This window comes from Thamnophis sirtalis, unplaced genomic scaffold, assembly GCF_051295495.1.
Source record: "Thamnophis sirtalis isolate CommonGarterSnake01/CBP01778 unplaced genomic scaffold, rThaSir2_p1.2 scaffold_6, whole genome shotgun sequence".
NCBI lineage: Eukaryota > Metazoa > Chordata > Lepidosauria > Squamata > Natricidae > Thamnophis > Thamnophis sirtalis.
In genome coordinates, this window is record NW_028261386.1 from 21118133 (window position 1) to 21132202 (window position 14070).

Sequence of the window (14070 nt, forward strand, 5' to 3'; positions counted from 1 at the left end):
CGGGGTGACTCTCCTAGCAGCATCGGAGCCATTTTACCCAGAGCAAAGGTTGCAAGGAAGGAAGACCTTTTTCTGGTTTTTGTTAGAGGGAGTTGGGAAAGATTTGAAAGCAGGAGTCCCTTTTAGCAATGGGGAGATGTGAAATATTATTGAGGCTTACAATCATCTGCATCCCTTGCCATAGTTTTCCCCTGCTTTTTCTACCAACATCGGTGGTTAAGGTGTTGCTCACCCATTTTTCTATTCTTGACCCCATGCTGCAAGGCCAGTCCTGCACACTCATTCTGAAGTTTGGTCGATGCCAGAAGAGACAACCTGACAATAACATCAGCTGAACAACTGAGAGGTAATGCTTACAAAAGTGAGCAACAGGAGCCGATAGGCAAAAAAAAAAAAAAAAAAAATATGGATAAGCACCTCTGTCTTCCCTGGTTAGGATAGAAACCTCTGTATTTGTTTGCTCAGCTCAAATTCTGCAGCTCTTGCAGGGATACTGTTTAAAATGTAGATGTTAAATGCTTGCTGCGTGATTAATATCTTTGGTTAAATGTGCAATTTCCCTATTAAGCCATCCAATCTATCAAAGAAGGATTGTTATGAATGAGCTTCTCTTCAACCCATTCCCTCCAGGGACAAGGTTCTTCTGAAAGGGTTGAGGTTAATTTGCCCAGATGCTGTTCTCAAGTAGTCTTACAGAAGGTTCAGTTCAGTTCAGTTGCGTTTATTTATAGGCCGCCCTTTTCCCTGGGGGGACTCAGGGCGGCTAACAACTTATGGGAGGGGAAGACATACAATAACATAAAAAAACAAAGTGTAGTTAAGATCAAACAACATTCATTCAACATTCGGGCGGGGGCAAACTACGATCTTTACCCCCAGGCCTGGCGGGATAGCCAGATCTTGAGGGCTGTGCGGAAGGTCTGAAGGGTGGTGAGGGTACGAATCTCCACGGGGAGATCGTTCCAGAGGGTCGGAGCTGCTACAGAAAAGGCTCTCCTCCGCGTAGTTGCCAGCCGACACTGGCTGGCAGATGGCACTCGGAGGAGGCCTAATCTGTGGGATCTTATGGGTCGGGAGGAGGTAATTGGCAGAAGGCGGTCTCCCAAGTACGCAGATCCACTACCATGAAGGGCTTTATAGGTAGTAAGAAGCACCTTGAAGTGCACACGGAGGCCAACAGGTAGCCAGTGCAGCTCGCGGAGGATAGGTGTTATGTGGGCGAACCGAGGTGCACCCACGATCACTCGCGCGGCCGCATTCTGGACTAGCTGAAGCCGCCGAATGCTCTTCAAGGGCAGCCCCATGTAGAGCACGTTGCAGTATTCCAGCCTAGAGGTCACGAGGGCGCGAGTGACTGTTGTGAGAGCCTCCCGATTCAGGTAGGGCCGCAACTGGCGCACCAGGCGAACCTGGGCAAATGCCCCCCTGGTCACAGCCGACAGGTGGTGATCAAAAGTCAGCTGTGGATCCAGGAGGACTCCCAAGTTGCGAACCCTGTCTGAGGGGTGTAAATTTTGACCCCCCAGCCTGATCGTTGGAACACTAGCCAAATTTTTGGGAGGGAAACACAACAGCCACTCGGTCTTTTCTGGGTTGAGTACAAGCTTGTTAGCCCGCATCCAGTCCCTAACGGCTTCAAGACCCCGGCTCATCACGTCCACCGCTTCATTGAGTTGGCACGGGGCGGACAGATACAGCTGCGTATCGTCCGCATATTGGTGGTATCTTATCCCGTGCCTCCGAATGATCTCGCCCAGCGGTTTCATGTAGATGTTAAATAGTACGGGGGACAGGACCGACCCCTGCGGCACCCCATATGATAGGGGCCTCGTGGTCGATCTCTGACCCCCGACCAACACCGACTGTGACCTGTCCGAGAGGTAGGAGGAGAACCACTGTAAAACAGTGCCTCCCACCCCCACCTCCCGCAGTCGTCGCAGAAGGATACCATGGTCGATGGTATCGAAAGCCGCCGAGAGGTCGAGGAGAACCAAGATGGAGGCATGGCCTCCATCCCTGGCTCTCCAGAGATCATCGGTCAATGCGACCAAAGCGGTTTCTGTGCTGTAACCAGGTCTGAAGCCGGACTGGAAGGGGTTCAGGTAATCGGCTTCCTCCAAGGACCGCTGGAGCTGGTAGGCCACCACCTTCTCAACAACCTTCCCAATAAAGGGGAGGTTGGAGACTGGACGATAGTTGTTAAGTACGGCTGGATCCAAAGATGGTTTCTTCAGGAGGGGTCTCACCACCGCCGTTTTAAGTGCGGCGGGGAAGTGCCCCTCCCGAAGCGAGGCGGTAATAACCGCTTGGATCCAGCCCCGTGTCACCTCCCTGCTGTTAGCAACCAGCCAGGAGGGACACGGGTCCAGTACACAGGTGGAGGCACTCACAGCCCTCATGGCCTTGTCCACGTCCCCGGAAGTAACATCCTGAGGTGCCTGAGAATGGGGAAGTCTCCCCTTGCCTCTGAAAGAGGCAGCAGCATTGCCTCATTTCAGCTCCTGCATGCCTGTCAAGGTTCACGTGTCACTTTGCAAATCTGCGTAACATTTGCAAGCATTTTCACAGGAGCCACACAAACTACAGTGCATAGATATGTTGCTCTACATCTAACAACAATCCAAAAAGCAAGAAAGGCCAAGAACCCAAACCAAGTGAGGGATAAATTCACCAGTAACCCACAGCAGGAGGAGGGGAAGAGAAGTAATGATAAAATCCAGCACTGTGAGGAAATGGGTGGGAAAGTTCAAGCTTCAGTTTAATTGAGCAAGACCACGCGGTTGTGGGGTTTTGAGGTTCACTAGTTCTAGGAATGTCCATCTTATCTCTGGATGTGGTCACACACAGAAACACCCCACCCGACTTTCATGGCTCCTGCAGGTAACAGCCATGGCCAACAGGTCCTCTACACAAATCCATCTTGTATGCAAACTATGCCTATTCCTGAATCAGGAGGTCCTGCTCATGGTTGTGTTGAAAGAAATGTCCTTCTGGGTTCAGCTCCAAGTGGGGAAAAAGACACTGGAGACATGGAGGCTGCTTGGAAAGATGGTTTATTGTTGGACAGGACCACATGACTTGAGTCCTGAACAGAAAAGGTGATCACATGCTTCAATGTTGGTGGAGAAGAAGTGAAGGGCTGAAGGGGGGGGGGCCTTGCTAGGCTTTTTATACGCTGTTTAGTCCCACCTCTCTGTTTCCTGTTCCTGCATAATAAATGTATTCTGATTGGTTGTCAGACTCCCATGGGGCCATGCAGGGGCTACTCTCTAGGCTGTGATGAGTTCTCAGATGCCTTGTGGTCAGTTGAGTAAAGTTCCAACATTATCATGCCTTTACTCCCATCCCCCCTGGGGCTGCAGTGGAGAAGTCTTTATTATGTAAAGTGACTAGCCTGGCCTTCTCAATGGCCCATTGACAAAGTGTGGATGGGCAGGAAGCTACAGGCAACTATTCTGTCTTTTAAAACATGTTTCTTTTCATATCCAGAGAAATATTTTGCCTTTTCAATATTTCCTAGGATATTTCATTTTTCTGGGAGAGGGCTGGATGATAACTTCCCACAGTTGCTTTTGCCTTGGTAACCTCCCATTCGAACTAGTGCTATACACTCTACACAGGGTCGCCTTGAAGACCCCTTGGAAGCTGCAATTGGTTGAAAATGCAGTTGTGCAGATAGTTATGAGTGCATAGTGGTGGAAGATGGATAGATTCAGTTACAGTGTAGGAGGTTAGCACCCACCCCTCTCCTAGGAAAATGAAATATTTTAGGAAATATTAAAAAGGGCAGAATATTTCCCCTAAAAGGGAGGCAGAAACTCTCACACACACACCTTTGTGAATAGGCCATTAAGGCCTGAGCCAGCTTATCTGCAACACAAAAGACAAAGCCTCCAGGACATAATAGGACCCATCTAGCAACAGAAACTCATCACATGGCACCTGGGAATATTACATCATCCAGCAAGACTCAACCAAGCTTGGGCCTCAAAAGATAACCTACTCAGTTGCCCCTGCATGGTCCCATGGGAGCCTGACATCCAATCAGAATACAAGCTAAAACTCAAAAGACCAGAGAGGGTATAAAACCCAGGGACTCTCAGCATCTCTGCCCTTTTCCTTCAAATCTTCAGGGCATGTGATCCCCTTCCCCCTCCAGGACCTCAAACCATGTGGTTCTGTCCATCATTAAAACCATATTTCCAAGCAGCCACCATGTTTCCAGTTTCTTTTTCCCCACTTGGAACTGAACCCAGAAGGACATTTTTTTCCCAACAACAGGAATGATGAGTGCATGTTGGAAGAGCTGGTTAGGGACAGATCATCATGGAGAAAATCTGTGGTTAAGAGAAAAACAAAATTTGATGCAGATCACCAAGTTATCTGCAGCATTACAAGCTTTACTGGCTTTCTATAGGCAACCTGGTGTAATTCAAAACATGAGTCATCAAGCTGGAAGACCTCCATGCAGTTGTTTGCAGGACTGGCTGTCTACAATGTGTCTGCTTATCCTATGCGACTGAATATAATGGCCATGTTTCAGATGCTTTCTACGAGACAATGTCATGTATGGAACTAAGTAGGATGCCCTTTCTATCGCAAAGCCTGCCCTGTGGAATAGCATCCTATCTGAGAGTCAGATGGCCTCCCATAAGGCCCTGAAAACTTGATATGGCCGTATTAAAATTTGACTGATTAAATGAACAATCCTACTTTTCTGCAAGCAATTTCTAAAGTGTTGTATGATCCTGTCTAGAAATGAGGAGTCGAATGGGAATGCTGTAGTTGGTCTCAATCTTGTGTATTGGATGTTAGTGGGTTTGGTTCCTTTGTATTTGTTTTTAACCATATATAATCTTCCCAGAATTGCTATGGCAAGTTGGAAGGCCAAATAAATCAAATAAAAAGGCACCTGAGGTAGAACAGCCCTATCAGAAGACTGGCCTCCAGCTTGGTTGGAAAAAAAAATCTGAATTCTCACACCTGTGTTCTATTGTATGGCACACATCAAAGCATAATGTGACTTTTTGGATTTTGGCTATGTCGGAGAAATCTGCTATTGTAATTTATGAATCATGGTTCATAGTTTAACCCAATGTATGATTCCAGCCAATTGTGATTTAGTCATAATGAAACAAATAACAGTTCAGCAAGATGAGCAACCCAATCTATTTGACAGAAGTATGCACAACTGCTGTCCCAGAAATACTATAATTCAACAGCAAAATCTAGGAAAGAAAGCATGATTCATCTGCATAAAAAAATACATGTGTCTATCAACACTGAACTATAACCAACAGGTAACAACTCTATACATTCCTAGAGAAATGACTTTTCCAGCAAGTACCTGAAATGTTCCCATTACCTCTTTTGCTTTGCCTCGGTGTCCTGCCCCATGGAAAGTCCAAGTGATGTTAGCCGCTGCAGAATCAAAATTAAAGGTCACCCAACCAGCCTTTATCCAATACTTGTTTGTGGGGGAGGGGAGATAATGCTTTGAAACCTCTAGCACTGCTTGCTTTCTTCTTCAGATAACATTCATAAGCCCAGGTCAACAAAACATAGTATTAAGTTCCCATAACATGGAAAAACAAACCTATAATCCAAATTATAACTAGTTCATGCACCACAGTAAATAACTGACTTCCCATTGTAAATTGGATCGCCAACTATCCAACTTCATTTTAGCTTAATCTAGTATGATTCCAAATCTTCATGAGTTTTTACAGATTGCATTAAAGACATGTACTTTGCTTGATTTGGGCCAAGCAGGCTCTGTAAACAATGAATATACAAAGGCAACTATTTACCTTACGGTAATTAAGATAAACCAATATTTGTGCTGATCCAGCCCAGAGGTTTGATCCTGTCTGTAGAGAAACTCCTTAGTGTTGTTTCTCCACAAATTCTCCAATCTGTATCAAATCAGTTTTGGCTTAACTATGTTTTAGTTTCACCACAAATATCAAAAAGCCAAGGCTGTTCACTTATCCACATATTAGCAATGCTATCTGCTGGGTCTTTCTACCAAACAATTTTAGTCCACAAGAAAAAACAGGTGAAAGGACCACATATTTGTCCAAATAGGTGTTTCTTTTTCTTTGGATTTTCTTCCAAATAGACAAATAGAAGGCAGAACCTCTTAGGAGAAACCAATCTTCATCCTTCTTAGGAAAAACAAAATGTTTAGAAATACCTCAGAAGATCAAGGCTGTTCTCCCAAGTTCATATCTAGTTGTTTCTTCTCTTACTGGCTTCCTTTTCAAAAATAATAGGAATGACAGCGAAATTTATACATGGGATGTTTCATCCTGTCCAGTGCTATAACCACAATGCTGGCCCTTTATTAGGAAGGACGCCCCTTCCAAAATTGCTAATATTCAAGTTCTACATGGGGCTGCCCCTGAAGTGCATCCGGCGACTGCAGTTAGTTCAGAATGCGGCCGCGCGAGTGATAGTGGGCGCACCTCAGTTCGCCCACATAACACCCATCCTCCGTGAGCTGCACTGGCTACCTGTTGATCTCCGGGTGCGCTTCAGGGTGCTGTTGACCATCTTTAAAGCCCTTCATGGTAGTGGATCTGAGTACTTGAGAGACCGCCTTCTGCCGATTACCTCCCTCCGACCGATAAGATCGCACAGACTGGGCCTCCTCCGAATTCCATCCGCCAGTCAATGTCGACTGGCGACTACACGGAGGAGAGCCTTTTCTGTTGCAGCTCCGACCCTGTGGAACGATCTCCCCATCGAGATATGCACCCTCACCACCGTCCAGGCCTTCCGCGCAGCCCTCAAGACCTGGCTATCCCAACAGGCCTGGGGATAAGCCTCTAATTTGCCCCACCCGAGTCTTGAATGTTGAATGCAAGTTGTGTTTTTATTATTTTATTTTGCTCACATATTGTTTATTTTGAATTGCACCCCCTCCCTAATGATTGTAAGCCGCCCTGAGTCCCCTCAGGGAAAAGGGCGGCCTATAAATCCTAATAAAATACTAAGAAAAAAATACTAAAAATTCTCTCCGTCAGATGTCAACACGCATCCACAGCCTGAAGATGAGATTACAAAAAAAGGACATTGCTTGGGAAATCCACAATTTCCACAAAAACAGCTGCTCTGCTTCAAGGGTTTTTTATGCAGTGTAATTCTACCTCTTTTAACTAAAAATGAATATATTTCCAGAGGTTCAATTTCACACCTGATCTTCAACAATTAAGCCAGTTAGCTGTCATACCACAGGTTGTTCCCTGTTTCCATTACAGCTACTTAGCTTAATCCATTTTGTTGCTAGCTGTTAATAACAGCCTTGGAGATAGCATGCAGGGCTCAGTAACACTACTCTGTTCAAACCCAGCTTTCATGTCACTCACTTCCAAAAGACAAGAGTTTCATTCTAACTGGTGTTTCAGCAGCAAAGGGCTTTCCCATTATTAAATTGGTTCACAGATTGGACTAACACAACAACACAAGATGGGCTTTAACCATGATGATGTTAACCATAGGGGCTAGCATTTCACATGTTGGATTGGGTTTGCGCAATCCAAGTAATTTATATTGTTCAGCTACCTTAGCTCCATCCATGGATCAAAGTAGTTGATCAAAGGGATCTTGGAGTCCTAGTGGACAACCATTTAAATATGAGCCAGCAGTGTGCAGCAGCTGCCAAAAAAGCCAACACACTTTTAGGCTGCATAAACAGAGGGATAGAATCCAGATCATGTGAAGTGTTAATACCACTTTATAATGCCTTGGTAAGGCCACACTTGGAATACTGCATTCAGTTTTGGTCACCACGATGTAGAAAAGATGTGGAGACTCTAGAAAGAGTGCAGAGAAGCGCAACAAAGATGATTAGGGGACTGGAGACTAAAACATATGAGAAACGGTTGCAGGAACTGGTTATGTCTAGTTTAATAGAAAGAAGGACTAGGGGAGACATGATAGCAGTGTTCCAATATCTCAGGGGTTGCCACAAAGAAGAGGGAGTCAAACTATTCTCCAAGGCACCTGAGGGTAGAACACAAAGCAATGGGTGGAAACGAATCAAGGAGAGAAGCAACTTAGAATTGAGGAGAAATTCCCTGACAGTTAGAACAATTAATCAGTGGAACAGCTTGCCTCCAGAAGTTGTGAATGCCCCAACACTGGAAGTCTTTAAGAAGATGTTGGATAGCCATGTGTCTGAAATGGTATAGGATTTCCTGCCTAGACAGGGGGTTGGACTAGAAGACCTCCAAGGTCCCTTCCAACTCTGCTATTGTATTGTATTGTATATTTAATATGGTTGAGTATGCCCAGAGAATGACTGAGTTCACATAAGAAGCTATACTAAGCTTAAATAGATGTGGTTAGTTTGTCATGTAATCGGACTCAAGTCATTGTCTAAGCATATAGCCCAAGCCATCCCATCAAGCCATGATATGATTGATAGGCATAACATATAGATAGACAGTTGTATTTGTTTACCCAGAAACACCCAGCCAAACTAACCATAGCTTAATGTAGGTTAGCTTACTTTAAACAAAGTTTCCATATCATGTGAGGTTGTGCTAATGCCTAAGTTATAGTTAAGCAGCCCATGTCTCTAGTAAAATAAGATGGGGGTTCAGGGCTGATTGATTACAGTGTTGTTCCTACAGTAGAATCTATGTTTTTCATGCTTCTATTTCAGCTCTCACTCCAATTGAAGTGCAGCAAGAGCTTTATTCTGAAGACAGACTGGGAAAAACTAATGTTTTCCTACCTCTTTCATTTGATTCAGAGACTTTGGATAACTGTGGGCTTTAAAAATATAGTCATGCAGGAGGAGAAGCAGTAGCAACATTCACCAAGTTGTAGAGATGTCTGCAACGAAGGAGGGAGAGGAACAAACCACGGCCAGCCAAAATTGTGTTAAGTCACGTTTATTCATTTAGAACATTTATATAGCTCATCCAACTCAAACAGTGAGAGTCTGGGCAGCATACTAAATCATTAAACTAAACAAAACAAAATACCAGCAAAGCAGATTTTTTTAAAAAAATAAATGACTATCAGATCTAAAATATATCTCACCAATCAGGAACACTGCTAAACCTGACACAAAGGGTATTTGCTAGATGCCTTAAATACAGCTAACATTAAGTCATACTTTACAGCTCATAGAAACATGACTGTTGTGTCGGGGATCCAAGTTTATAAACTGGAAAGGTCGGGTTCACACATCAAGCAAAACAATAAAAGCAGATGATGTATGTTAAGGCAATAAACTGAACTTAAAGTACTTTGATTAGCAGAAGTACAATATTCAGCTCTGAATTCTCCCGTGCTGGAAGAATAAAAATGAAATAAATATCCATCTTCCTCCAACTTGATGAGGGGAAATGAGTACCTCCTGCTAATTAAGCCCAGAATTCATTCCTAAGTAGCAGTTGGCGTAGAGGCCTCAGAAATTCTGCTGCAGTTTCCTGAAAGTGCAGAACATTTGAGAATATACTTTAAAGCAGGGGTGTCAAACTCGCAGCCTGTGGAATGGATGCGCCCCGCGCTGGCCACACCTATGCCCAGTTTTGCGAAGGGGGGGGGAGTTGTGATACATCATGTGACAACATGAGTTTGACACCCCTGATTTAGAGCAGTATCATTCCTCCAATTACCTCCATTAGACCGATTAGATCCCACCGATTAAGCCTCCTCCGAATTCCATCCGCCGGCCAATGCCGGCTGGCGACTACCCGGAGAAGAGCCTTCTCTGTGGCTGCTCCGACCCTCTGGAACGAGCTCGCGTGGAGATTCGAACCCTCACCACCCTCCATGCCTTCCGCAAAGCCCTTAAAACCTGGCTGTTCCGACAGGCCTGAGGCTAAAGAGCTTTTGCCCCCCTCCCTGCCTCGAATGGTATGGTTGTTGTGTGCTTTTAAATTGTGTATTGTTTTGTTTGTCTTTTTATCCCTTTTCTGTATCCCCTTCCCTGACTTGGATTGTGAGCCGCCCTGAGTCCCCTCCGGGGGGGGAAAAGGGTGGCATATAAGTGCAATAAATTCAATTCAATTCCAGGATGCTTGAGAAAGTCACGACTCTGACACCTGACTCTTGCAAACATTCTGGAACAGATTCCCACGTGCTATTATGAACATGAGGGAGGAAAGTACCACAGCATTTTAAATTGCCAGCCATAGTGATTCATTTTTCAGCTCCAGCTATGCATACGTAAAACACTAAAGAGAATTAGAATTAGATTAAATTCTAATTAGAATTTAACCACAGATAACTTCAGGGACATATTCATGAGTTTTCAAGGCAACCATATAGAAGTCATTGTCACTATTTTAATTTTTATTTTCTAGCCCGAGTATTTCCTGATGCACTGTAAAATCGAATCACTGCCCATCCAAACGATATATCCAGCACTATGCCTGGCACCTCTTTAGCAATCAATATTAGTGGCAGCCAGTTACGGGAAAAGGAAGAGGTCACCTCTGTCCATACGAAGTGAAAAAAAGATGCCTCCAATTGGAGCCATCCCAATGGTTGATGCCAGACATCCTTCAAGACCAGGCAGATTCTGCCTTCCAGTTTCGCCTAGAAAAATTAAAAGCTCAAGTTGTTTTTCCTGTTCTGCGAGGTCAAAAAAAACAACCCATTATATAAACACTCTCCCAAACTTTTCTGAAGTCCCTAGCAAGAAACTAAGAAAATCCATCAGAAATTTTGCAAACTCTTGGAGTTCATCTCTTTAGTATTTCCTGAACAAAACTGGGAGATGCGCTTGTTTCACTTTGGAACAGATATTAAGACAGCTTTATGACCTCTTCCAGAAAAGGGAATATATATCTTTAAAGCAGATTTTTTTTAAAGGAAAGATTCATAAAATAGCAGTAAAAAAGCTACCTTGGCTAACAGCTTTCTCTTTCCCTTTGTGGTTTTACAGGTCAAACAGCCAGCCTTAGCAATAGCACTTAAGATTTATATACCGCTTCAAAGTGCTTTACAGCCCTCTCTAAGGGGTTTACAGAGTCAGCATATTGCCCACAACATATGGCCAGGGGTCGGCTTCAAAATTTTTAGCAAGGGGTTCTCTGCCCAGGTGTAGAATGGGTGTGGCCATGGTGGGCGTGGCCTAATCCACCTCCTGCAACACGGTGGGGGAGGGGTTGCCCTCCCTAGGCTCTGGAGGCTTTCCTCGAGCCTCCAGGAGGGCGTTTCCGGCCTTCCTGAACATCCGGTATGCCTATTTTTCACCCTACCCGAGCGCACGCCCTGCACTTACCTGCATTCAAAATGGGCTGTAGGGGGACTCCTGGGAGGGGAGGGAAGGGCAAGGCCAGCCAGGAGTGGGATTTGGGGCTTCTCTAAACTGCACAGAATCTTACCTAGAGGTTCTCCTGAAGCCATGCAAACCCCCAGCAGCCTACCCAGAAGTGGGTTCCTACCAGTTCGCACCTATTTGGTAGAACCGGTTCGTCAAATCTACCGAACCGGTTAGAAGAGGTTCCACCAGTGGACCCGGAAAGCAGGCCACACCTACAGAAGAGGTTCCAAAATTTTTTGAAACCCACCACTGACACACGCACACACACACACACACACACACACACACACAGACTGACACAGAGAGAGAGAGAAAGAGAAAGAAAGGAAGAAATTAATAAAGAAAAAAAGAAAAAGAGTGAGATGAAAGAAAAAAAAGAAAAAAGGGACAGAGACAAAAGGAAGGAGAGAGAGAGAGAGAGAGAGAGGGAGAGAGAGAGCACATGGCCGGCAAGCCACTCCCACAAAGGAGGCCACACCCACAGAGTAGGTTCCAAAATTTTTTGAAACCTACCACTGAGCCTACCCCTGCATCTGGCCCCCAACAATCTGTTTTACCGACTTCATGGATGGAAGGCTGAGTCAACCTCGAGCCGGTAAGAATGTTAGCCTCTAACAAGTAACATATTAGGACATTAAAGGCATAAAAGGATTTGCTTAATTGCCCCTTATTGCCAGCACCTCAATGAGCATTGTCACTTGTTGGAGGGAAGTGTCTTCCAGTTTAGCTCCTACAGCAATGTCCTAAAAGGAAAGCAAAATAACCAGGGATGGAGACAGAATAGTTAAAAGAGAAAGGAAAGCCAACTTTCTTATAATAAGGTCCCCACACCATTAATGCCAAATCCGAGCACTTTTCTCATATTCACATGCCTCCTGCTTTAAATGTAAGCCCAGTGCTCCTATTCAGCTCCTTGGTACAGAATTCTTGATATATTTGGGCAATTTATTTGCTGCCATAGTATTCCAGTTTCACAGTAGTAGTAGTGGCTACAGCTGAAATGCAATCTTCCCAAGGTCATAGAGATGGTTAAAATCTCTGAACTAGAGAGACTGAAACATCCAAACTATTACAAGTAGTCCTCTACTTATGATCACAATTGCCCCCAACATTTCTGTTACTAACTGAGACAGTTCAGTGACCATTGTCTCATTTTATGATCTTTCTTGCCACAGTTGTTGAGTGAATCACTGCCATTATTAAGTCAGTAACAGGGTTGTTATTAACAGCTTCTCCCCATTGCTTGTCAGAAGGTCAGAATAGATGAATCACATGACCCAGGACATTGCAACTGTCGTAAGATGAATCAGTTGCCAAGCATCTGGATTTTGATCCCACAGGGATGCTGCATTGGTCGTAAGGGTGAAAAACAGACATCAGTCACTTTTTCCAGTGCTGTTGTCACATCGGCCATTAAATGAACAGTTGTACGTTGAGGACTTTCTATATTTCGGGGCTTTAGCTTGCAAAAATCTTTCTTGCATGTCAGCTCAGTTTAATTACTACAAATGGACAATCAATTAGTAATCAGAATCTAGCATGCGTTTGGAATGAAATGCCCACCAGACAATAGAGAAGTGAGCTTAGCCTGTCATAGGGCAGAAAAGCAGTTGGAAGTCAGCTTAGTTAATTTAAGAGATAACTCTTGCCAAGGTTTGCCCAAAGCATCCAAGGGTCAGGTGGTACTTTCTGAAAAGAAAACCAAAGAGCTTTCAGTTATTGTGGATTCCTGTTTCAGAAACACCTATATTGTGGTACACTGTTTTATAGCTTGCAAAATAAGCAATATAGATCAGATAGGTACCTTAACTTTTCATGTGGCATTTAAGGAATAGCAAACCCGGAAAAAAATGACACTCCTTTGAAACATTCTAATGCTTAGGAAACGGGAGAAAATCATGTAACATTAGTTAATAAAGACAACCCCATTCACTTTTGCATCAGGCGATGGAAGGACCCTTGGAAGCCAGTCAGTTTGAGCTCCATTCTATCTCATCTGAACATTTCTAAAGTTCAAAAGGAGCCAAAGCAGAGCCACAAAATAGATGGAATGTTGTTGAAGATACCTGGAGAGAAATGAGCATGTTGCAGAATCAGAGTTGTCATGGCAAAGCTGGGCACCATGAAACCCTAGTTGGCAAGGCAGAAAGACTGTACATCCTGAACACACCTCCTGGTAAACAGCATGCGGTATATTCTTCCCGAAAAGGGCAACCGGCCTCATTAACATTTGCATTTCTACATAATCAATTGTGCTGAAGTCCCTGAGAAACACCAGTATATACATTCATAAGATGCCTGAGCAAGGGGGGGGGACACATTTCAGTGGTGGGGGGACCTCACATTCTCTTTTGCAACCCATGTTTTATATGGAGGGGTGGGGATGTGGTTTCCTTTTGCTTTCCCGGTCATTTGAAACTGGACACACATACCCTGGAGAACAAAGTGCTTGTTTTGCCATTTAAACTTGAAGCCAACTACTAGCAAAAGCAGATGGAGGTTAATAGAGACACATGTCATACAAGAGTTACAAAACTGGAAACTTGGCCATAGAAGAATTAACATTATTCAATATTCTTGGGGATTGTTGCCCTAATAGTTCTGGCAAAAAAAAATGTTTCTTTTCTTTCTGGCTACTTGTCAGATTGCTCACAATTCTTCTCTCAACTGCCATAAAACTGCCTGCAAGGGAGAATCCTTCTGCCCCAGCTAAAAAAAACACACACCCAGGTCTCATCCTTGAGACTTGACAGCACTATGGATTCACAGTGGTGCTATTT

The 14070-nt window shown here is 44.4% G+C and overlaps 1 protein-coding gene across 1 annotated transcript in view; it reads right to left on the reverse strand.

Moving 5' to 3' along the window:
• PITPNM3 (PITPNM family member 3) overlaps positions 1–14070 on the reverse strand; it is a 152179-nt gene that overhangs the window by 136822 nt on the left and 1287 nt on the right. The gene's annotated exons all lie outside the window — the stretch shown is intronic.